Below are 17,965 nucleotides of genomic sequence, written 5' to 3'. Positions count from 1 at the left end.
GCGAGCGCGCGCGCTCGTGTGGCCGGCGCACGCACGTCCATGTCCGCACTTTGTCACGCCGCCCGGGGACACGTCCAGAGGCGGCGCCCGGCCGAGATGGGCGCCGCTGATAGCGCCGGCCGTGATGACGGCCGGAAGCGGCCGCCCGCATCCCCCGCGCACCCGGCGGGGAAAACCTTTGTCTCGCCCGGGGCTCGGACGGACGGTCGGACCGCCGGACGGAGAGGAGCCTCGCGGACGGAGTCGGCATCTGGTCCCGATGTCGACCGATTGCCGGGAAGCACGAAGAACCGAGTAACGGACGCGGCGCTGTGCTCAGAGTTGTATACATCGTAGCAACGGGGGCGTATATCTTACGCGAGCGGTAATCGACGGGGACTTTGAAAGATCAGGGTTAGCGAGAAGCTTTATTGCGAAGTGCTGCAAAACGTGGCAGTGGTGAGGTAAGTGGAGCGAACGCTCCCAAGCGCGCTCCAGCAGATTTCACTCCACCGGCTCGGGGTTCCCTTCCGTATAAAGTCGTTTTTCTGAAAGTTTTCTTTTTTTGAACCTCGTCTGACTTATTTAGCCGTATACAGTTTGCTTCTTTATTTCCCCCTATATCAATCGGCAGGTTAATAAATGGCAGCCACTGCTTGACAGTGCTGCAATATACCCCTCCCCCATTCAAAACTCATTACGGCTCGCGTCATTCCCTCTGTCATCTCCCTCAGCGAGGACGTCGCACCCACGTGACTCACCTCTTCCGAGAGAGCACCTCGACTGCTGCAGACTCCCTCCGCGACGCGGTGACACCCGTGCGCGTCGCTTTTCCGCGTCGAGCGTTCGGCCGGCCGTTCCACCGCGATCTGCCATCCGACAGCGGCGCAGCGGCACCGAGCGAGCCGTCGGAGTTGTTTTCGGCCGGGTTTACGCCAACCCCCGGAGAAACAATGGGCTGATTGACGCGCCGGAGGCAGGCGTGGCTGCGCACACACGACTCGAAAGCGTTGTCGGCCGCGTGGGTCACGCTCTTTCAATCTTATAAGCGCCCACGCGCTGCGGCTCTGACGTCATATTGGTGATGTCGGCACGGCGGATGGGTAGACGCTTCACCCGTCCGAAATTTGGTTTCTGCGCACGCGCAGTGCACGCACCTATTGTACGCTGAACTGTTTGTAAACAGAGTGGCAGTGTATGCGGAGCGCCAGTTCGTCTGCTTCTTGCACAGGGGTTTCGATGATGTCAGAACGCCGAGCTCTTATTGGATGATTAAAACAAATAGTGGGTAAACCTCAAGGTCTCTACCATTGAGGTCTACCCACTATCGTGCCGATCATAGCCAATGAGAACTCGGTGTCGTTCTGACGTCACCGCAACCCCTGCGCAAGAAGCAGGTGACTTTCCGAATGCGACGAGCAAGTGCTCCAATATGCGCCTTCGGCGCTTCGGAACGCGAGGAGCACGCCAATCAAAAGGAACAACAGAGAACGAGCAGGGAACCCGCAATGATGAGGCAGCCGAACACGCACCGTTAGCGGTTGAGGTCGGGAGACAAACAAAAGCACGTCGGCTCAACTGGAGGGTAAACAGACACACGAGGTGGGCAAAGCGCGGACAAACTTGTGCGCCGTATACCAGCACCTACCTAATAAAAAAAAGCCTAAGTGCTTTCCTGCGGCACTAAAGATGTCCAGGGGATATCTAGGGATTGGACACGACTAGGGAGTTAGCGTTTGGATAGGAGTCGTGCCTTCTCTGATGGCATGCGAGTTCTATTCGAACGCTGACGCTGTATCGAATCTGTCACCCACATACGGTGCATGAGCTTGTTTATGGGGACGAAGAAAAATTGGGCACTTAGGCCTGAAACACACGTGAGCAAAGATCGCGCCGCATTGCGCCGCCGAAGCAGCATTACCATAGCAAAAGTCGCTGACGCTATCGCGGGACGGCACCATGGTTACGCCACTTGGCGATGCGACGCGACACGATTCATGCTCACGTGTGTTTCGCACTTTAGGCTTTCTTATATCTGTTGTTGCTTATGTCCTACACGACCTGAAGGAGAGGAGGAGAGGAGAACGCTCGGTTAAGAGACCGCGGTGACTCTATTTTACCTTAAAATGAACAGTAGTGGGCGCTACGGGTCAGCGGAGCTAACCCGGGGGTTGAGAGTGTACCACGTGCCATTCGGTCGTGTGAGAACGGGACCAAAAGAGAATGGGCCCAAATCCGAGAAATCGGGTTTCGATGTATTGTGAAGTTTCAAACGATAAGGTACAAATGAACGTGCGTTGAAATGAGAAAGAGCGAACTTGCGGACAGGACGTTTTGAGATACATTCGTTCCATAAACGTTATTCTCGCCTCCAAAGGAGTTTCGCGGGTTTGTCGCTAGGACCTGTTTTTGTGCTGAAAAGATCAGTTTCCTATAGTTGAGCTAGCCGCGTGAATAATAAAGATACACTAAAGACAAGTTTGGGCATGCAGTTAGCGATCGGAATTTTATGATGGCATACTCACAAAGCTGCTGATATTGTAATGTCTGAGAAGGGCTTCATAGAACCAACTGTAGGCTCGGCGTCGATTAAAACATTTTACCCGATTAATCGCCGCCCCTTCATCGACTAGGTAATCGATTAATCGATCTCCTTTATTTTTATGATAATACTAAAAGAAGCCAATTGTGTTCGTGAATTTGTGATAAACGGAGTAATATACAACTTGCATTATGAATCAATCTCGATGTGTAGTTAAGAAAGCTCAAAGACACTCACACTTACAAATGATTACTTCAGCTGCATGAGGTAAAGAGGTTCGTTGATATTTCCTGGCAAGAGCGACCTCTTTCGATTATTCACAATAGTTTCTGGTACGTTAAACGGACATTCAAACGGCGTTGAAGTGGCCCTGAGCACGTGTAACCTTTTGCACTTGTCTGGAGATAGAAATCTCGCCCAAATATAGTTTACTTTATTTGACCCATAGTTCGCCATTTATACCCGTGCGCAGGTACACATCTGCGTGGTGAAAGCGTTTCGTTTTTACTTTCTTTTGGTTCGTCAAGATATTACCGATTAACCGGTTAAACAATTAATTGTGATTAAATCATGAATCGGTAGATTAATCGACCAATTGACCAGCCCTACCAACCGCTCTACGTGTAACTAGAACTTTAATAGATCTTTCCGATAACTTCAATAACGATTTCCGATAACGACACGAGGCATGCGCAATGGCAAAGTTACAGCGTCCGGTATCAATATCAGAGTTACGAAAATGCTCTACTAAGACTTCCTAATAACTCCGCTACCGCTGATTCAAAAATGTTTTACAACAACCAGTGAACTGGACGAGTGATGATGAGAAAGACTCCATCATCTAATTGAAAAGTCAACTAAAACGCCTCCATCCGTTTTTATGCAATAATGAAAATACAAATATTTGGGTTTCTTCAGTTAATCGGTCCTTAAAAACACCCTTTCTTTCTTTTTTATTTCTAATATATATATATATATATATATATATATATATATATATATATATATATATATATATATATATATATATATATATATATATATATATATATATGTGTATGTATATATTAATAGTTTCCGAGGAACTACCATATAGGATGCTGGGTTCTTAGGTACACGCGCTACACGCACGTGCCCTTTCTCTAGGAATATGACTCCAAGATGATAACCTGTAATTATTGCAATGAAAATTTAACGTACACAGCGATATCTTTGTTTTAGATTCTATCTTTAGTTGTTTACTGCTGCTGGTTCCAGCGCATATGGCAGTGCCTATTGTTGTAACAAAGACATCATGCTCCTTCGTGTTCCAATCATCTAGCAAAAAGAATCTGCGATGCATGATTTCAGTGCATGCATGAGAGCTCGTTCCACCAACGCATTCTTTCCAGCTAAGATCTCTCGCGCTCGCTCGTGCTACATTGACGCGCAGCCCGTGCTTCCAAAATGTCCAAAGCAACAACTTTTAAAAACGATAAGCTAGAAGAAAAAAAAAAACACTTAAAATTGTCTCTACAGTTCCTTTAACCGTCCTGGGCTGAATCGCTGTGCCATGCACGGTGGCCGCATGCAGTGAAAAGAAGAACGTACCTGGTCTCTTGTCGCTTTCGGTTTAGGAAAGTCCACGTCGCAGAACGCTACGCTATCCACCGGAGTTTCGGGATCTAGCGTGGATTGCCTAAGGAAAGAAGAAATAACAACAACCTTTGAACGATATTTTTATTTAAGGGTTACAAGTTGACTTTTCTTACGTCCGCTTACATCCACAGCGTAATTATAAATGTGCATATGTAAATAACAAAACCAAACAGAGAGTATAAAGCACAAGACTTTGAATACCGGGGCCCTGTGTTTTGGACCCCACTTTGGGCGCCTCTGGGCCCCACGTTGGGTGCACAGAGAAACGGCAAAGGACCAGGGTTTCCTCGAACAAGAAATTATATTTAGTGTTAGACAGACGAAACGATGAGTAACAGTGAAGCGCTCCGGCCACTTGGGCCGTTGGCCTATTAGAGACACTCTCGCCCTTTGATACGTAGTTCGCGCGTAGTCCGTGTACGTGCGGCGCGTACCAAATGCGTACATGTCGACCCCAGTATACAGTGGCACTAGTGGAACTCCCACAATGTAAGTTTCACTGTGATTAGCGGAACGTCGCACCAAACGGGCTTTGGCCTCTCTGATGCTGCCCGCTAAAGCATCGAATGCCGAATATTGTGCGCGTCTTTTGAAGAACGACGCTACCTTACCCTGTATGCGTATTCAGCACGCGACACTGTTAGAGCGGACACGACATGGGAGCTTTTGCGCACTTTAGTTTGAAAGGGCATTGCTGGTGAGCAAATTTCACTGCCTAGGTTAGAGCCCAAAGTGAGCACTGTCCACCACACTATATTCTTTTGGACTGAAGCAGAACAAGCCCACCCCCCCCCCCCCGGAAAGCACTCCACTCTCTTTACTTTAGCACAGGAAAAGCTGAATTAGTTCCCTCTCTCGACTTCTCTTCAGCCGCTCTGCTAAAGTGAAAAAAGTGGAGGGCTTTGCGGAAGGGGGCTCTCCCGCTTTTCTTAACTCCAACAGAGTATGATAGTTTTGACGGCATACTAAATTCAATGAGTAAAACCAAAAGAAAAAAAAAATGAAACGGCGATCGCTGTTTCGCGCTAAGACTGTCGCGTTGTGCCTGATGGGCCTGACATGTCCAGTTCGCGCGTTCGCCGTGCGCGCCCGCAGCCAACAGCTGCGCAGCAAGAGCAGAGCTGGCCCCACTGCGCTCAGCTGGCGTCGGCCTTGCGCCGTGCGCGATCTCCCATTACGCAGGCATTAGGCGACCTTCATGCTGCGAGAGACAACAACGAGCCCCGGCGACAACAAGTGTTGCTCGTGCGCCGCGGCCATCGCAGCCGCTCTCGGAGGGCTCGTTATCGCCAATTAACTGCACGGGAGTCGAGCTCTGACGGAGCTCAGCCAGCCCCCAACGAGACGAACCTGGCCGGTGCTTTTTCTGCGGAAACCACAGTGTCAAACATTTGGATCACCTCTATACTTCTCTTTAGGCCACGTATTCGCGTCCTAATAAGTTCCCACCGATAGTTATCTTCACAATTTTCCTGCGGCGCTATCGCATACGCGAGAGCGCTAGAGCGTTTGCAAATTGCTTCATTTGCACGAGCAATCTGTCGAGACCGGTTATAACGAAGTCGGCTATACCGAAATAGCGGATACAGCGAAGCGATCACGATTTATCAATCCTTTTTGCATTTTGTTACAACCGAAGTCGGTTATAACGACATAGCTGATATAGCGAAGTGATTTCCGACTCACGTTGACTTCGTCATAACCGGCCGACAGTAGATCCTTTTCAAGGAAAAAGTGCGCGCCATCTAGTAGCTGGTGCGCCAATTATTAGAGTTCTCCATTGGTTAATCAGACACTCTAAGGACGTATTGAACACGAGTGCTGTCTTAGCGTTTGGCGAGGATTGGGATTCATTCATACGTCTCGAGCCCAAGAAATGGCGATAGCCGGTGTTGCTTAGGGGGCTTTGAAAGGGGTCCCTTAGGTATTAATGCGAGGGAAAACGTACTTCGACTTACAGCTAGAAAAGAGATTCCTAGACGTCGAAGTGAGGTATATACAATAGTTATTTCTCCCCTTCTCCCCAACAATTATTATGCAAAAAGAAGCGTATTCGTTCTTTAATTTATCTTAATTTCCGTGGCTAGCGATTCAACAAATGTGAACAATTTTTTGTTTGTTTTTGTTGTTATTTTAGGGATGAAACCCCTTCAACACATCGAGTGTTCTTCCTTTTCTTTTTTCTTTTTTGTTTGTGGCGCAGTTGGAATAAACAAATAATAAACGCGTAAATTCACTACGAGTTATTCGCAACTTCCATCCAGCTGCAAGGACGTTGATGAGCGGGAGATTTACACCGAGACGGGATGAGACCACACGCTCCAGATCATCCGAACGAGTCGCCTGATGATTTCTCGGTCACCCTGGCAATAAAACTTGCAGGAGAGCGTAAGCATCGCCTTAGGAGTGGAACGCGATAGCTAAACACATAAACCCCACTCGTTGACAAGCCGTGCAAGCGTGTCTGGGTCATGGGTTCCAACCCCGCCTCCGCCTAATATTGTTCCATTTTTTTCTTTAATCATGGCAAATGAATTACTTCATAAAGTGAAATCATTTGAGACATGCGGCGACCCTTAATTTGCTTTACATTCAATGTTTGAATCACTCTCATTCCACGAGTGACGTCACGTTTCACGTGAGCGTAGTGGGTTGTTTGAAATTCCCGCGCGAGGTCATGTATCTGCGACGTCATGACCCTATCGACCATTGCAACCCTGGATTTTCTCGTCCCAGCGATGCCGACCCCGGCTCTTCTGCTACACAAGCTCCTTAAAGCTATCGCTTTAGAATACTCATGTCGTCCCTATCGCCGACGTCGTCACTGTGATGTAAGAAAGCTATGTTGTGTTAGTCATTGACTGGCACTTAAAGGGGCCATGAAACGAATTTCCCACTTTTTCCTTCTTAGCTTTCCTCCTCAACTCACAAATAGCGTATTGTACCAAACAGTTCAAGAAGACGGAAAGGAGGAACTCCCCACTTGCTCAGACCTTCGTTTGTGTACCCGGACACTGCCATTGTCCCCCTGCAAGTTTTGCCCGTCGCTCAAACTCGGCCAAAAGTTGCTTTCCCCACCCCGTTCACCCCTAAGCTGACAGTGCTGTGGAAGCTACGTGCTCTTTGGGCAGGAAACATCTTTGCTACGTGATCACGCTCCCTCGAGCATAGAGAATGAGGTCAGCTGATGAAAGGGAGGTGGCTGATTGGTCCTGTGAGCTCATAGCTTCCACCGCTCTGCCAGCTTAGGAATGAAGGGAAGAAGTGAGGTCCGGTGTCGTGTGACGTGCGTTTGGGCCGGATGACGCCGCAGATGTATCACAGTGAAAAGGCAGAGAGCTTTCGAAGGGGGAAGGTACGAAGTAGCCCGCTCTTTTTTTCAAATTTTCGTACCGAAAATCCGGCTTTTGACTTTCTACCTTCTTTCTCTTGGCCCACAAAACGATATGCTATTAGTAAAATCCAAATCAAAATTCATTTATCTGATCCCAAAATTCGTTTTATGTACCCTTTCAATCGAATTGATCTTACGTTCCTTCTCAAATGGCCGCCTTCAAAGTGCTAAATTTTATATCAACATTTACTCTGCGTTTTAGGATGTTTTATTTGTTATGTATTTAAACGAACGTTCATTGCGGATGCGCTCAACATTTCCTTTTTTTTTTATGTACAGCATATAGGAAGGGTAGAAGCCCAGCGATCTAAGGCTAAGTCGAAAAAAGAAAAGGAAAAGAGCGAAGCACGGCCATGAGCAGCGTGCGTCGGCAGCGCCTGTGGCCTGTTGGCATTTCATCTGTTTTCCTCAACACACATACGTGCGTTCCCATCACACGGGAGGTATGGCGCTCGTGCCATGTCGTTTCGCAACCGACGCCTTCTGCATATGCCGTAGTTGTTGTTTTCCCATGTAGTGGCATGCATGCCGTTGTTAACGTCGGGGCCGTCTGCGTGCAGACGAATTTTGTAGTTGCACAAAGGGAGAACAAAAAATTACGGAGAGGCTAGGCCCACGAAAGTCGTGCACCGTCTAGGCACTGTCCACCAAACGGGGGGAGCCGGTATGCGGTCGGACCACGTAGTTACACACCCGCACATAGAAAACCTCATTGAAACAACAAAATAGAAAGCTAAAAGAACTTGCTTTTATTTGGCACAGAAGGCATCCAGTCATGTAGATGAGCATATCCGCAAAATGTGATGAGTCGCTTTATACATGTTGATGTTGAAAAAAAGATAGGGGCACACATAATCGACCGGCGACAACAAAAGTAATTTAATATATGCAATAATGATTCGTGATATACTTTTGTTATTTCTTTTTGCGAAAACAAATTAAACACAGTTAACAACAACAACAAAAAAACGTAACACAATGTATCGGTTAGATATCACAACGCCAATATGTTTTGTCACTTTAATGATGTGGTATTTCCAAACAGTGAGGATATTTTAATACTATAACTGCTGGAAGGGCTTGAAATAGGAAAGGAAGGCGCAACATGGGCGTCAGTCAAACTTCGTTCTGTTTACGTAACAATGAGGTAGTCTTTTTGAAGTACGTGTCGACACGATGGTGATGCGAATGTTTGTTCGATGTTTTTCTCTTTAATAAATATTCAGCTGAAGTCCAGCACTTGTCCCGTCTACACCTTCTGGCGCACCATAGCCTTAGATGATTTTGTACCACAAAACCTCAATCACTCAATCGGTCTACGCCCTCTTGTCTTTGTTATTTGTGCGCCGTTTTCGTTGAATTAAAACAGTGTTCGGCGTTGTTTACATATATGCGAACCGTACAATAGACACCAGTGGAGCCATTATCAATCTAGTATAGCAGCGGTCCCAGTCATTTCCATTTCAGCTCCGGTAACGATCGCACCCTCTGACCCAATGTTTCTTAGAAAAGCTTTATTTATGTGCAGATTCATCGTGAATATATTCGCACTTTCCCCAATACACCATTTGTTGAACAGTTGAAAGAGCCAGAAGAGGGCTGGTACTATACGTAGAACAACTGAGAGAGAGAGAGAGAGAGTAAGAGGATGTGATGAGAACGTGCAAGGACGTCAGAGCGTCGAGCTCTGATTGGAAGGCTTAGTGGGTAGACGCAAAGTCTAGCTAACCAGAGCAAACAAGAGCGTCGTCTGCTCCTCGTGCAGTAAATGTCGCGCGTTCGAACGCCGAACTCTGAATGCTTGCATCCGGCACTCGAACGCCTAACCCCACGCGAGGAGCAGACGACGCTCTTTCTCGCTCTGATTAGAGCGAGAAAGAGACAAATGCAGTCAACCTTTGGCGTCTACCCACTATTCCGTCCAATTAGAGCTCGGCGTACTGACGTCCCCGTACGCTCTCGTCTCCTCGTCTCCCTCAGTTTCTATCTGTATAGTCCTGCACCAAACACGCGCGTCCACTTAAAAAAAAAAAAGATACTTATGAAGTCAGTTTGCGGGCTGGTTCTTGGTGTTTGAATAGGTATTTTTTGATGCGAAAGCATGAACTGCCCATGGGCGAAGCCGGTGTTGTTTGTCAGCGAAACGGCACCTAAATTCCCATTGGCTGCGAGGCGTCACGTGACTCCATGGTAGCGCCGTCATCGTGGCTAAGGAGCCAGCCGAACTGCTAATGGCGCAGACGGAGGGGGGACGCCGGCATGCACCGGCCTGACGTTAGGCCTAATGTTAAGCCTATCGTTACGCTTTAAGGTCTAACGTCATCAACCGGTACGCGCAGCTGTTTGGTGTGAGGGGGGACGCGGGTATGCGCTAGCCTGCCGCTAGGCTTACCGTTAGGCCTAACGCTGCGATTTGAGGTCTAACGTCGTCAACCGGTACCCGCAGCTAGGGCGATGATGATGATGAGAGGACACGTGATTTCAGCACGCGCCGCGCCGAGCTTTGCACTCCCGGTGCCGCGCCGAGCTTCGCACACTCGCCGCTGCCTCACCCAGCGGAGCAGCATGCCACCACCGAGCCAAGGTGGTCTGCGCGGCGCACCGTCGCACTCCTTGCCGGCGCTGCGGCCGCTTCTAGCTGCTCCTCTTGGCGCCGAGAATGCTTTCGCATTCACACCCCATAAGAAATACTTAGGGGTCCTTAGAATGTTTTTGAATCCATTTTATGAATATGCAAATATCGCTAAAAACCTAAACAGCTTAACAAAAGCCACGAGTTACTTGCTATATTTACGCACATCTTGTTTCACTATTCGTTCTTAGGCGTTCTGACGGGCCAATGCCGGAGCGACCTAAAGCCGGGGTCACACTGCTTACACATCACACAAGAGGCAGTCTGCATGCATATTGCCTACAGATTCGAACGCGTGTCTACGCGAGATCCGTGCTTCGAATACCGCATGGCAATGAGTTCAAGGTGAAACTTGGCACGCGGCATTCGGACCACGGATATTATGGTGACTCGTGTTTGCGGACTGTCTTTGGTATGATGCATGATCAGTGTGACCCCGGCTTTGGACGATCGGGGCTAGCAACTATTTTCATAAGCTGTGAACGATTATAGTCTACTTCGCAACCCCTTTTTGTTGCCGGACAACTCCATGGACGCTAGTCACTGAAAGGCGGTCGTGGCGACGAGTCCCGAAGATTTTGTTACATGTGGCATGTAGTAGAATAAGAGTGCGCCATTAGCTAACATTACGGGAATGGGGAGTGTTTTAATAATATATTTGAAATAGATATTTAAAATACTTCGAGTATTTTGTATGTCTCATTTAATTTCTTATAGGCTAACGTATTTGTCGATTGTTCTTAAATACCGAAAATTTAGAATTTAAAATACTCGTATAGTTCAAATACTATCCACAAGATACAATTTTCGGCAACGTTCTTTCGCAATCAAATTGCAGAAATACGATATATGGTCATATCGAGAATTGGCCAAGTGAGGTCATATATAGATGGCCAAATACGGCCATCTCGATTCTTTATATGGCCTGTAGCATTTCTGCACGGGATTCGATATTATGCACTCTTCACGATAGGAGTCCTATGCAAAGAGCGTGAAACTTATGGTGAATTCCGCTCGCAGATCTCGAGCGCTCCAAAAGCGCTCCATTCGGAGCGCGCATCCGCTCGCAGATCTGGCTCGAGTTGGTCATCTTCCGCTCGTAGATCTCTGGCAACGCCCGCTCCACGGAGCGCCTCAACTTCCGCACAAGATCTGTGAAATCCCGCGCATCAAGCATAGATCAACTTCCGGGGCGAAGTTGATCGATGCTTGATCCGCGGGATTTCACAGATCTTGTGCGGAAGTTGACAGGAGCGCCCTACGTCAATTCCTTGAACTCAGCGGTGCGCATGCGCAACGAGGTCGCCGGACCGCCGTCGAGTTGGATCTGTTCGGATGCGTCGCTTGTTTACGCAGGATTTTGACGGCTCGAACGCTTCTACCTCGCGTAGACAAGTGTGCAAAGCCGGGACTAGAGCGTATCAAATCGCAAGCGCTAGTGATCGTGAGAGGAACAACGAGAAAAAGAACGACAAAAAATCGGAAGGAGCGCAGACGCCAGGTTAGGTCTGTTCATTTTGCCCCCTCTGATTATTTACCTTTTTACACTGCATTCCGCCGGCGTTTTCTCGTGCAACAAAGGAAGAACAGATTAGGCAACGATCGTTTAAGCGATGGTTTATGCTTTGTTACTTCTTGTGTTTCTTAAAGTCGTACCAGCAATCTGAACTCCACCGATGGCGATCGCTGTGCGTGCCCCGCCACTTCGAGGCGGCCGAAAGGTACGTGACGGTGCCGAACGCGGACGTCTTCCTCCTTATTTGTGACACTTGCTCCACGTACACGGACATTTTCGCCCCGCCGGGGTCGCGTGTTATTTCTGCATCTAAGCAGTGACAGTTGTCACTGGTCGTCCGAAGGATCAGTCAGCTGAGGAGTTGGGGGGCTTGTCAAGTTCGAGCAGCGGCCATTTTGAACGGCCGACCGGGTGGATGGGTCACTCCAAAAATGCGAGTCCATCTTCCGCTCGTCGATTCGGGGCGGGTACCACGGAGAGGAATTTCGCCTGCGTCGCGGATTTTGGAAAGCGCTCCGGATCTACGAGTGGAATTCTTCATTACTGAGCTTTGCTCATATTAAACGTAACATAAAAAAATGGAAGAGTAGAACAATGAATTAACGGAATGGGTAACATTAGTGCCTTTGATTGACCGATTAAATTTTTTAGACGTCGCACTAACGACGCGTTGTTTGGAAAAGGTTTTATTACTTCGCATTGAGCCTGTCAGATTAATCTTTTACTGAATAGAATGTGTTTCCTGACGTTGTATCCGTTTATTTTATTAGAAATAAAACTTACTTTTTATTGCCGGGACTTTTTTTAAGAGCTCGATCCTAGGAATTTATTAACTCCACTTTCTTTGGACACGCTCTTTTTTTACCCGGGGTTAAATCTAAGACGTCAGGCTAAGATAAAAAAAAAATTGTAAAAGTATTTGAAGATGATCGAATACTCCCGTTTATTTTATCATATTTTGTACATAAATGCTTATATGAGGAAAGTGTATTGGGCTTTCTAATTAAAACCATATTTGTCGAAGTATTTTGTATTTGTGTTTCGATCCACTTTTGAAAGTATTTCCACCACCCTTGGCTGATAATAAGGCCGAAAAACGAAGCATGAAGTGAGAACATTATGAAACACGCCCTGCATTTCTTAAAATCTCAGTCACCCCAAACGCTCTCTACGGGTTCCTCTGCTCCTTGCGTACCTCGTGCGTTTGTTTACCCCCAAATCCGTCCACGTGCCTTTGTGCCCCCCCCCCCCCCCCCCCCCCTTTCCCTTACTGCAACCAAGGACGCCGCGCGATTGATTGCGTCGTCATCGGCCGTTTCCTGGCTGTTGTCTATGTGTCGCCTCGATTGGCGTGCTCATATCTTTGCGTTCCGACTTGCTGGACGTAAAGAAGACGAAACAAACCCGCCAAAACGGACTAAAAAAGCCACTAAAGTCAGGCAACAGGAAGTCTGGCACAAGATACGCTGCGTGTCGGGGGCACATCTAGGCGACGTGTGTTCCCCTCCAACCACTCGACACCCCTTCGACGCGTTAGCGGCGGCGAAGTGTCCCTCGGCCCGTTCGCGTGGGGCGTCGCGCGCGCTCCCCAACGAGCCGTCGGCGTGCGCGGCCGTCATCAGCGGCCGGTCGATGGCGCAAATTGGGTCCGAGGGAAGCGAGCGCGGCTAACGAGATGGAAAGCGACGGCGGCGGGATTAAGCAGCGCAACGATGAAAATTTGATTTCCACCAGAGCGGACAGCCGCAGCCGCAAACGACGCTTATTGACCGCGCCACGCAGGTAGCAGCCCGCCGCACAAACACTCTGCGCCACTCCATGCAGTCGCGCGAGATATATTCCGTTTTTGTCGCTCGTTTCCCTTTTTTTTTTCCTTTCTTTTCATCGGGTCGCCCTCCCATTGCGGAGTCCGGTGGCGGCGGTCGCCTAATTATGTTTGAATAATAGATTGAACGGCGCTGTTTGCTCTCTCGGGGCGCGCGCGCGAGCGCGGGGCACGCGAACGCGCGCCTCTGCGCGCTGCGGGTCGGGCTACTGTCGCCGCTGCCGTTGCCGCCGCCGTCATTTGCATGCGAGCGAGCGATGGACGACATCGCGGCCGCTGCTTCGATTGCTTCTCGCTCCTCGGCGGCGCTTTTCTCCGTGCCACGAAGAGGCCTGCATGCGGGGGTGCGTGCTGCTATCATTCAGCGTTGCTGAGGACGCTCTGCGAGGTCGCTGTTTCTAAGGGCCCGGTGCAAAACTGCCGAGCTGGAAACGGTGCGAGGTCTCGCCCTCGGCCAGGCAGCGCGAGCCCGTCCGCAAGACGCGACCACAAAAAACGGCGTTGTAGCGTTCGATCAATGCACGAGCTCACGTTCGAATGCGTCTGTCAGCGCTTGAATTCGTGGGCGTAAGAGAAAACTAAATAAAACCGACGAAAAGATGTACAACTCGTGGCTTCCTACCAAAATGACAAGAATGAACTAATTCCAGCTGTTTCGTACAAGCTTTTTTTTTTTTTTTTTTTCATTGCGCTTTTTAGCAACGTGAAAGAGCACAAGAAAGCGCAATCGAAACGCATTAGGGCGCATTCATACTGAAAGCGGATCCGTGTTCGCAAAGCGGTTGCGAACGCGGTTGTATAAAGATCCAGCACAATTTCACGCGGATTAGACATCATCAAATGCGCGTGAAATTGTAATGGATCTTTATACAACCGGCGTTCGGAACCGCTCTGCGAACGCGGATGCGCTTCCAGTGTGAATGCGCCCTTAGCCTTTAAGCGCGCCGGAGGACGAATCATGATCTACGACGCATGAACGTTATAAACTATGCCCTACGTTTTTAAAGCTGCCAATAAATAAAAATTTTAATGTGTGTTTTTTTTCTTTTAATCCTTAGACCAATAATGTTAGTGCACTTCGGGTCGTCGAAAGGCTATTAAATCTATTTTATGGAAGTACGGGTATATTTCTAATGCGATGTAGCGAAAGCTGTTCTTTGTTGGGCGAGCGTGTGTGTCGATAATGACATGCAACTCTTTCTTTTATTGTAATCTGAAGTATGGCGCTTTCCCGCTCGCACAATAACATTGGCTCTGTTTAAAGGCTGAGTCTTTTATGCTGCCCTCATGAAAGGTTCGATTCTAGCCTGATAGCTAACCCCCCATTCTAAACCGTAAAAAAAAAATATATATATTTGAGAAGTTTACTTTAATATTAACCAATCCTTGCCTGCTCCTTCTTTTCAGTTTATTTCAATTATGTATTAGAAACCAAAAAATTTCGGAATGTACATTTGGTGACGCCTATTTCTTACCCAATGAAATCTACAAATTATATTTTGCGAACATCGTGAACGAACAATTAAAATATTTCAGTATAATTAATAAAAAAAAGAAACGGGAAGTCCATGGCTCAGCAGGCGCGAGCAATTAAATTAAGCGTACGTAACAATCTTTAAGCTAAAGGTAGTAAATTAGAAATAAGAGCCCCATTAGAAAAGAAATAGTTCGTCTTTTTCAAAGCAGATATATAAAAATACAGAACCTTTAATACCTGACGCTCCTCTCGCTTCGCTGGATCAAAAATTCGACGAGAGGAAGTCATGGCTTTGGTTTTCAAAACATATTATTGGTAAAGGTGGTCGACGTTTCGGCCTGAGCCAGGCCTTCTTTAAGACTGGCTGCCGAAATCGGTCACAGAGCTCTTTTCGCTTTCCACACCCGGGTCGCTTCACATGTCAGATCACGTGTAAACATTCCAAAATAATATATATATATATATATATATATATATATATATTCCATGCCCAAGTTTGTGTAAGTTTTAGTCAAAAAATCGTAAGGGTGCAGGCGAGCTGGTGAATATTAACCATGTGGAATTAATCATATTAACCATGTTGTGGGTGGATGGATGTTGCCTTATCGCGTCGGCCTGTAAACGTTGTCAGCGTTATTGCATTGTGTGATGAAGGCTGTGGCGCTTGATCTGTATAGCTTCGTCCTTTCGTGTTGGGGAAGGTGACCTTGAGATTGAGACTATATAAGGAGGTGGACTAAATAAACCAGTTTGCTGAGTTTGAGACGTCGTCCTGTCTATTTTCTGTCCCTTCTACGTTTTGATGTTTCTTCTCTACCCCAGTCTCAGGTTAATTCATCATGGTTAAGTTTTAGTCGATCGTCTTTTCACGCCAGCTTCAAACGCCCGTCATCTCAGTAACTCACACAGAAAAAAATATTCGCATCGACCGCGATTCAGTTTACTGGGGTTTTCTTTTAAGCAACCTCAGACCAAATAAACTACGGGTTGTCTTCTTTTATGTTCTGCAGTGAGGGATGCGGCGTGAATCGATTGGAAAGCAAGCAACCCGCGACAAATTGAACTCGTCACTTTTGAAGTGAACCTTTCGAACGCGATCACCACAAAGTGTTAAGCCATTCTCAAGTAGAAAAAAAAAAGTTTACAGAATTAGCGTTAAAAAAAAAAAAAAAAAGGTTTGCTGTTATCAAAAAGAGAAAACAAAAATGAACGCGTCACAACCGGCTGTTGTTATGCTCTAATCTGTTTATGCATTTTAGCGCTATCAAAACACCGAGCATGTGACCATCATAAATGAGGTTTCAAATAGCGTCACCGCCTAGGTAAGAGAGTATGTAGTACGCCGTAAAAAAATCCCGTGCGTCTACTTTCCCGCACAACACTCGGAGAACCCTTCACCGCAACTTACGGAGGCAGCTGAGTGAATGACGATGCCGAAACGTAAGTCTATAGACCAAAAAACGCACTCTGAGTTGCGACGTTAAGCAATGCAAAACGTCACGCTTGAACTGCGTAATGTCACAACTCGAACTGCGTTTCTTGGTCTAAAATAAACAGATGTTTCGGCATCGTCATTCGCTGAGCTGCTTCCGTAAGTTACGGTGATTGACTCTCCGAATGTTGTGCGGGAAAGTAGAAGCACGGGCTTTTTGTTTCGAGCGTATGCTTCGTTTCAGCTGAAGTCCAGGCCCAGCCGAGAGACTACGGAGTAATGGGACCAGTTAAGGAGCGCCAAAAACGCAAGTCAGTATGCACCTCCTGTTTATGATTGGTTTAGCGATAATATAGAGCACGTTCAGAAACACACCGCGGACCGCCGCCGAACACTGGCGTTCCGCGTTGAAACGCGTTCGACGAGTGGCAGCGGAGACAAAGGCAGCGAGCTTTAGGTCTACCCACTTTTCATTCAAAGCACAGCTCGGCATTTGGAAGTCCTCTCGTCTTCAACGCTCCCTTGGTTCCTGCCCGCGCAGACCAAGGCGCTGTTTACAAACAAAGTACGCGATTTGCCCACACATGGTCTGGGCACTGCGCATTCGCGGAAACCAGGTAAGTGTCGAGTGAAGTGTCTGGACATCCGTCACGCTAAAGACCACGGGGGCGTGACGTCGGAGTAGTGAGTCGGTGCGTATCGAGTTTTACCTATAGGCCAGAAAGCAGCCCACAACTCGGAGACCGCAGCTAAAAGAAAAACGCAACTTCGTGATGGTCGTCATCCTTCTTTGCTCGTGTGATTAACGGATGAACCGTATCAAAGGCAGTAAACGCGCCCTGGCCTTGCGTTTTTAACGTTTTTCTTCCGCGTATAGTCGCGTGCATTCTGGTCTTTTCGACAGCGCTAACAATGTATGTGCGTATATATGTCGTCCTCTCGGTCGTAAAGTTTTTCCGTCTCGCTTTTGCATCTTCCGTTTTAACCCAGTTACCCAAGTAGAAAACGTATCCTTTTATAATCATCCAAAGCTGGCCAACCTGAGCAACACTCGGCGCAAATATTTCGGGGGGCCCTTTCTACGTCAGGATTGCCCGAACTTGAAGGAGGAAGCACGGAACCCGCAATCGCCAGCCCCATCTGGCGGAACAAGAGGCCACCGGTTGTCACGATGCAATGTGATTAACACCCGTCAACCACTCGCACGCGTAGCGCGACCGACAAGCTGTGTTTAGAGTCAAATCCCTCCGAACCGTACATACGCACGGAGTGTTCCAACGCTATTTTATTGGCCCCCGCTAGCCTCACCGGAGAATAGGTGGCTTCCGACGAGCGCAAGTAAGAACTCGCGTGTGGGTGAATTGTCGAGGACGTGAGATGGATCGAAGAACGCCAAATGAAGGATTCAGGAGAGAGGCGCTTTTTATTTCCTTTCCCGCAATGCCGCCGTGTGTTGCGACGGAGCTCCGTTCAGGGTGACTGGGGCTGACTTTCGTTTGATTAGCGCCACGAGCCTATTGTCGGATTCGT

At 47.9% G+C, this 17,965-nt stretch overlaps 1 protein-coding gene across 1 annotated transcript in view; it reads right to left on the bottom strand.

Moving 5' to 3' along the window:
- Window positions 1–17,965, bottom strand: part of LOC8041813 (paired box protein Pax-6-like) — a 203,955-nt gene that overhangs the window by 129,898 nt on the left and 56,092 nt on the right. Inside the window, exon 2 of the mRNA XM_042286546.1 lies at window positions 4,112–4,199. The gene's annotated coding sequence lies outside the window, so the exon portion shown is untranslated. The remainder of the gene's footprint in view (window positions 1–4,111; window positions 4,200–17,965) is intronic.

The sequence above is a fragment of the Ixodes scapularis genome, unplaced genomic scaffold, assembly GCF_016920785.2.
Source record: "Ixodes scapularis isolate PalLabHiFi unplaced genomic scaffold, ASM1692078v2 PGA_scaffold0__279_contigs__length_252992795, whole genome shotgun sequence".
NCBI lineage: Eukaryota > Metazoa > Arthropoda > Arachnida > Ixodida > Ixodidae > Ixodes > Ixodes scapularis.
Note: the sequence above shows the minus strand (reverse complement) of the source record. Positions and strands in the feature narration are given on the sequence as shown.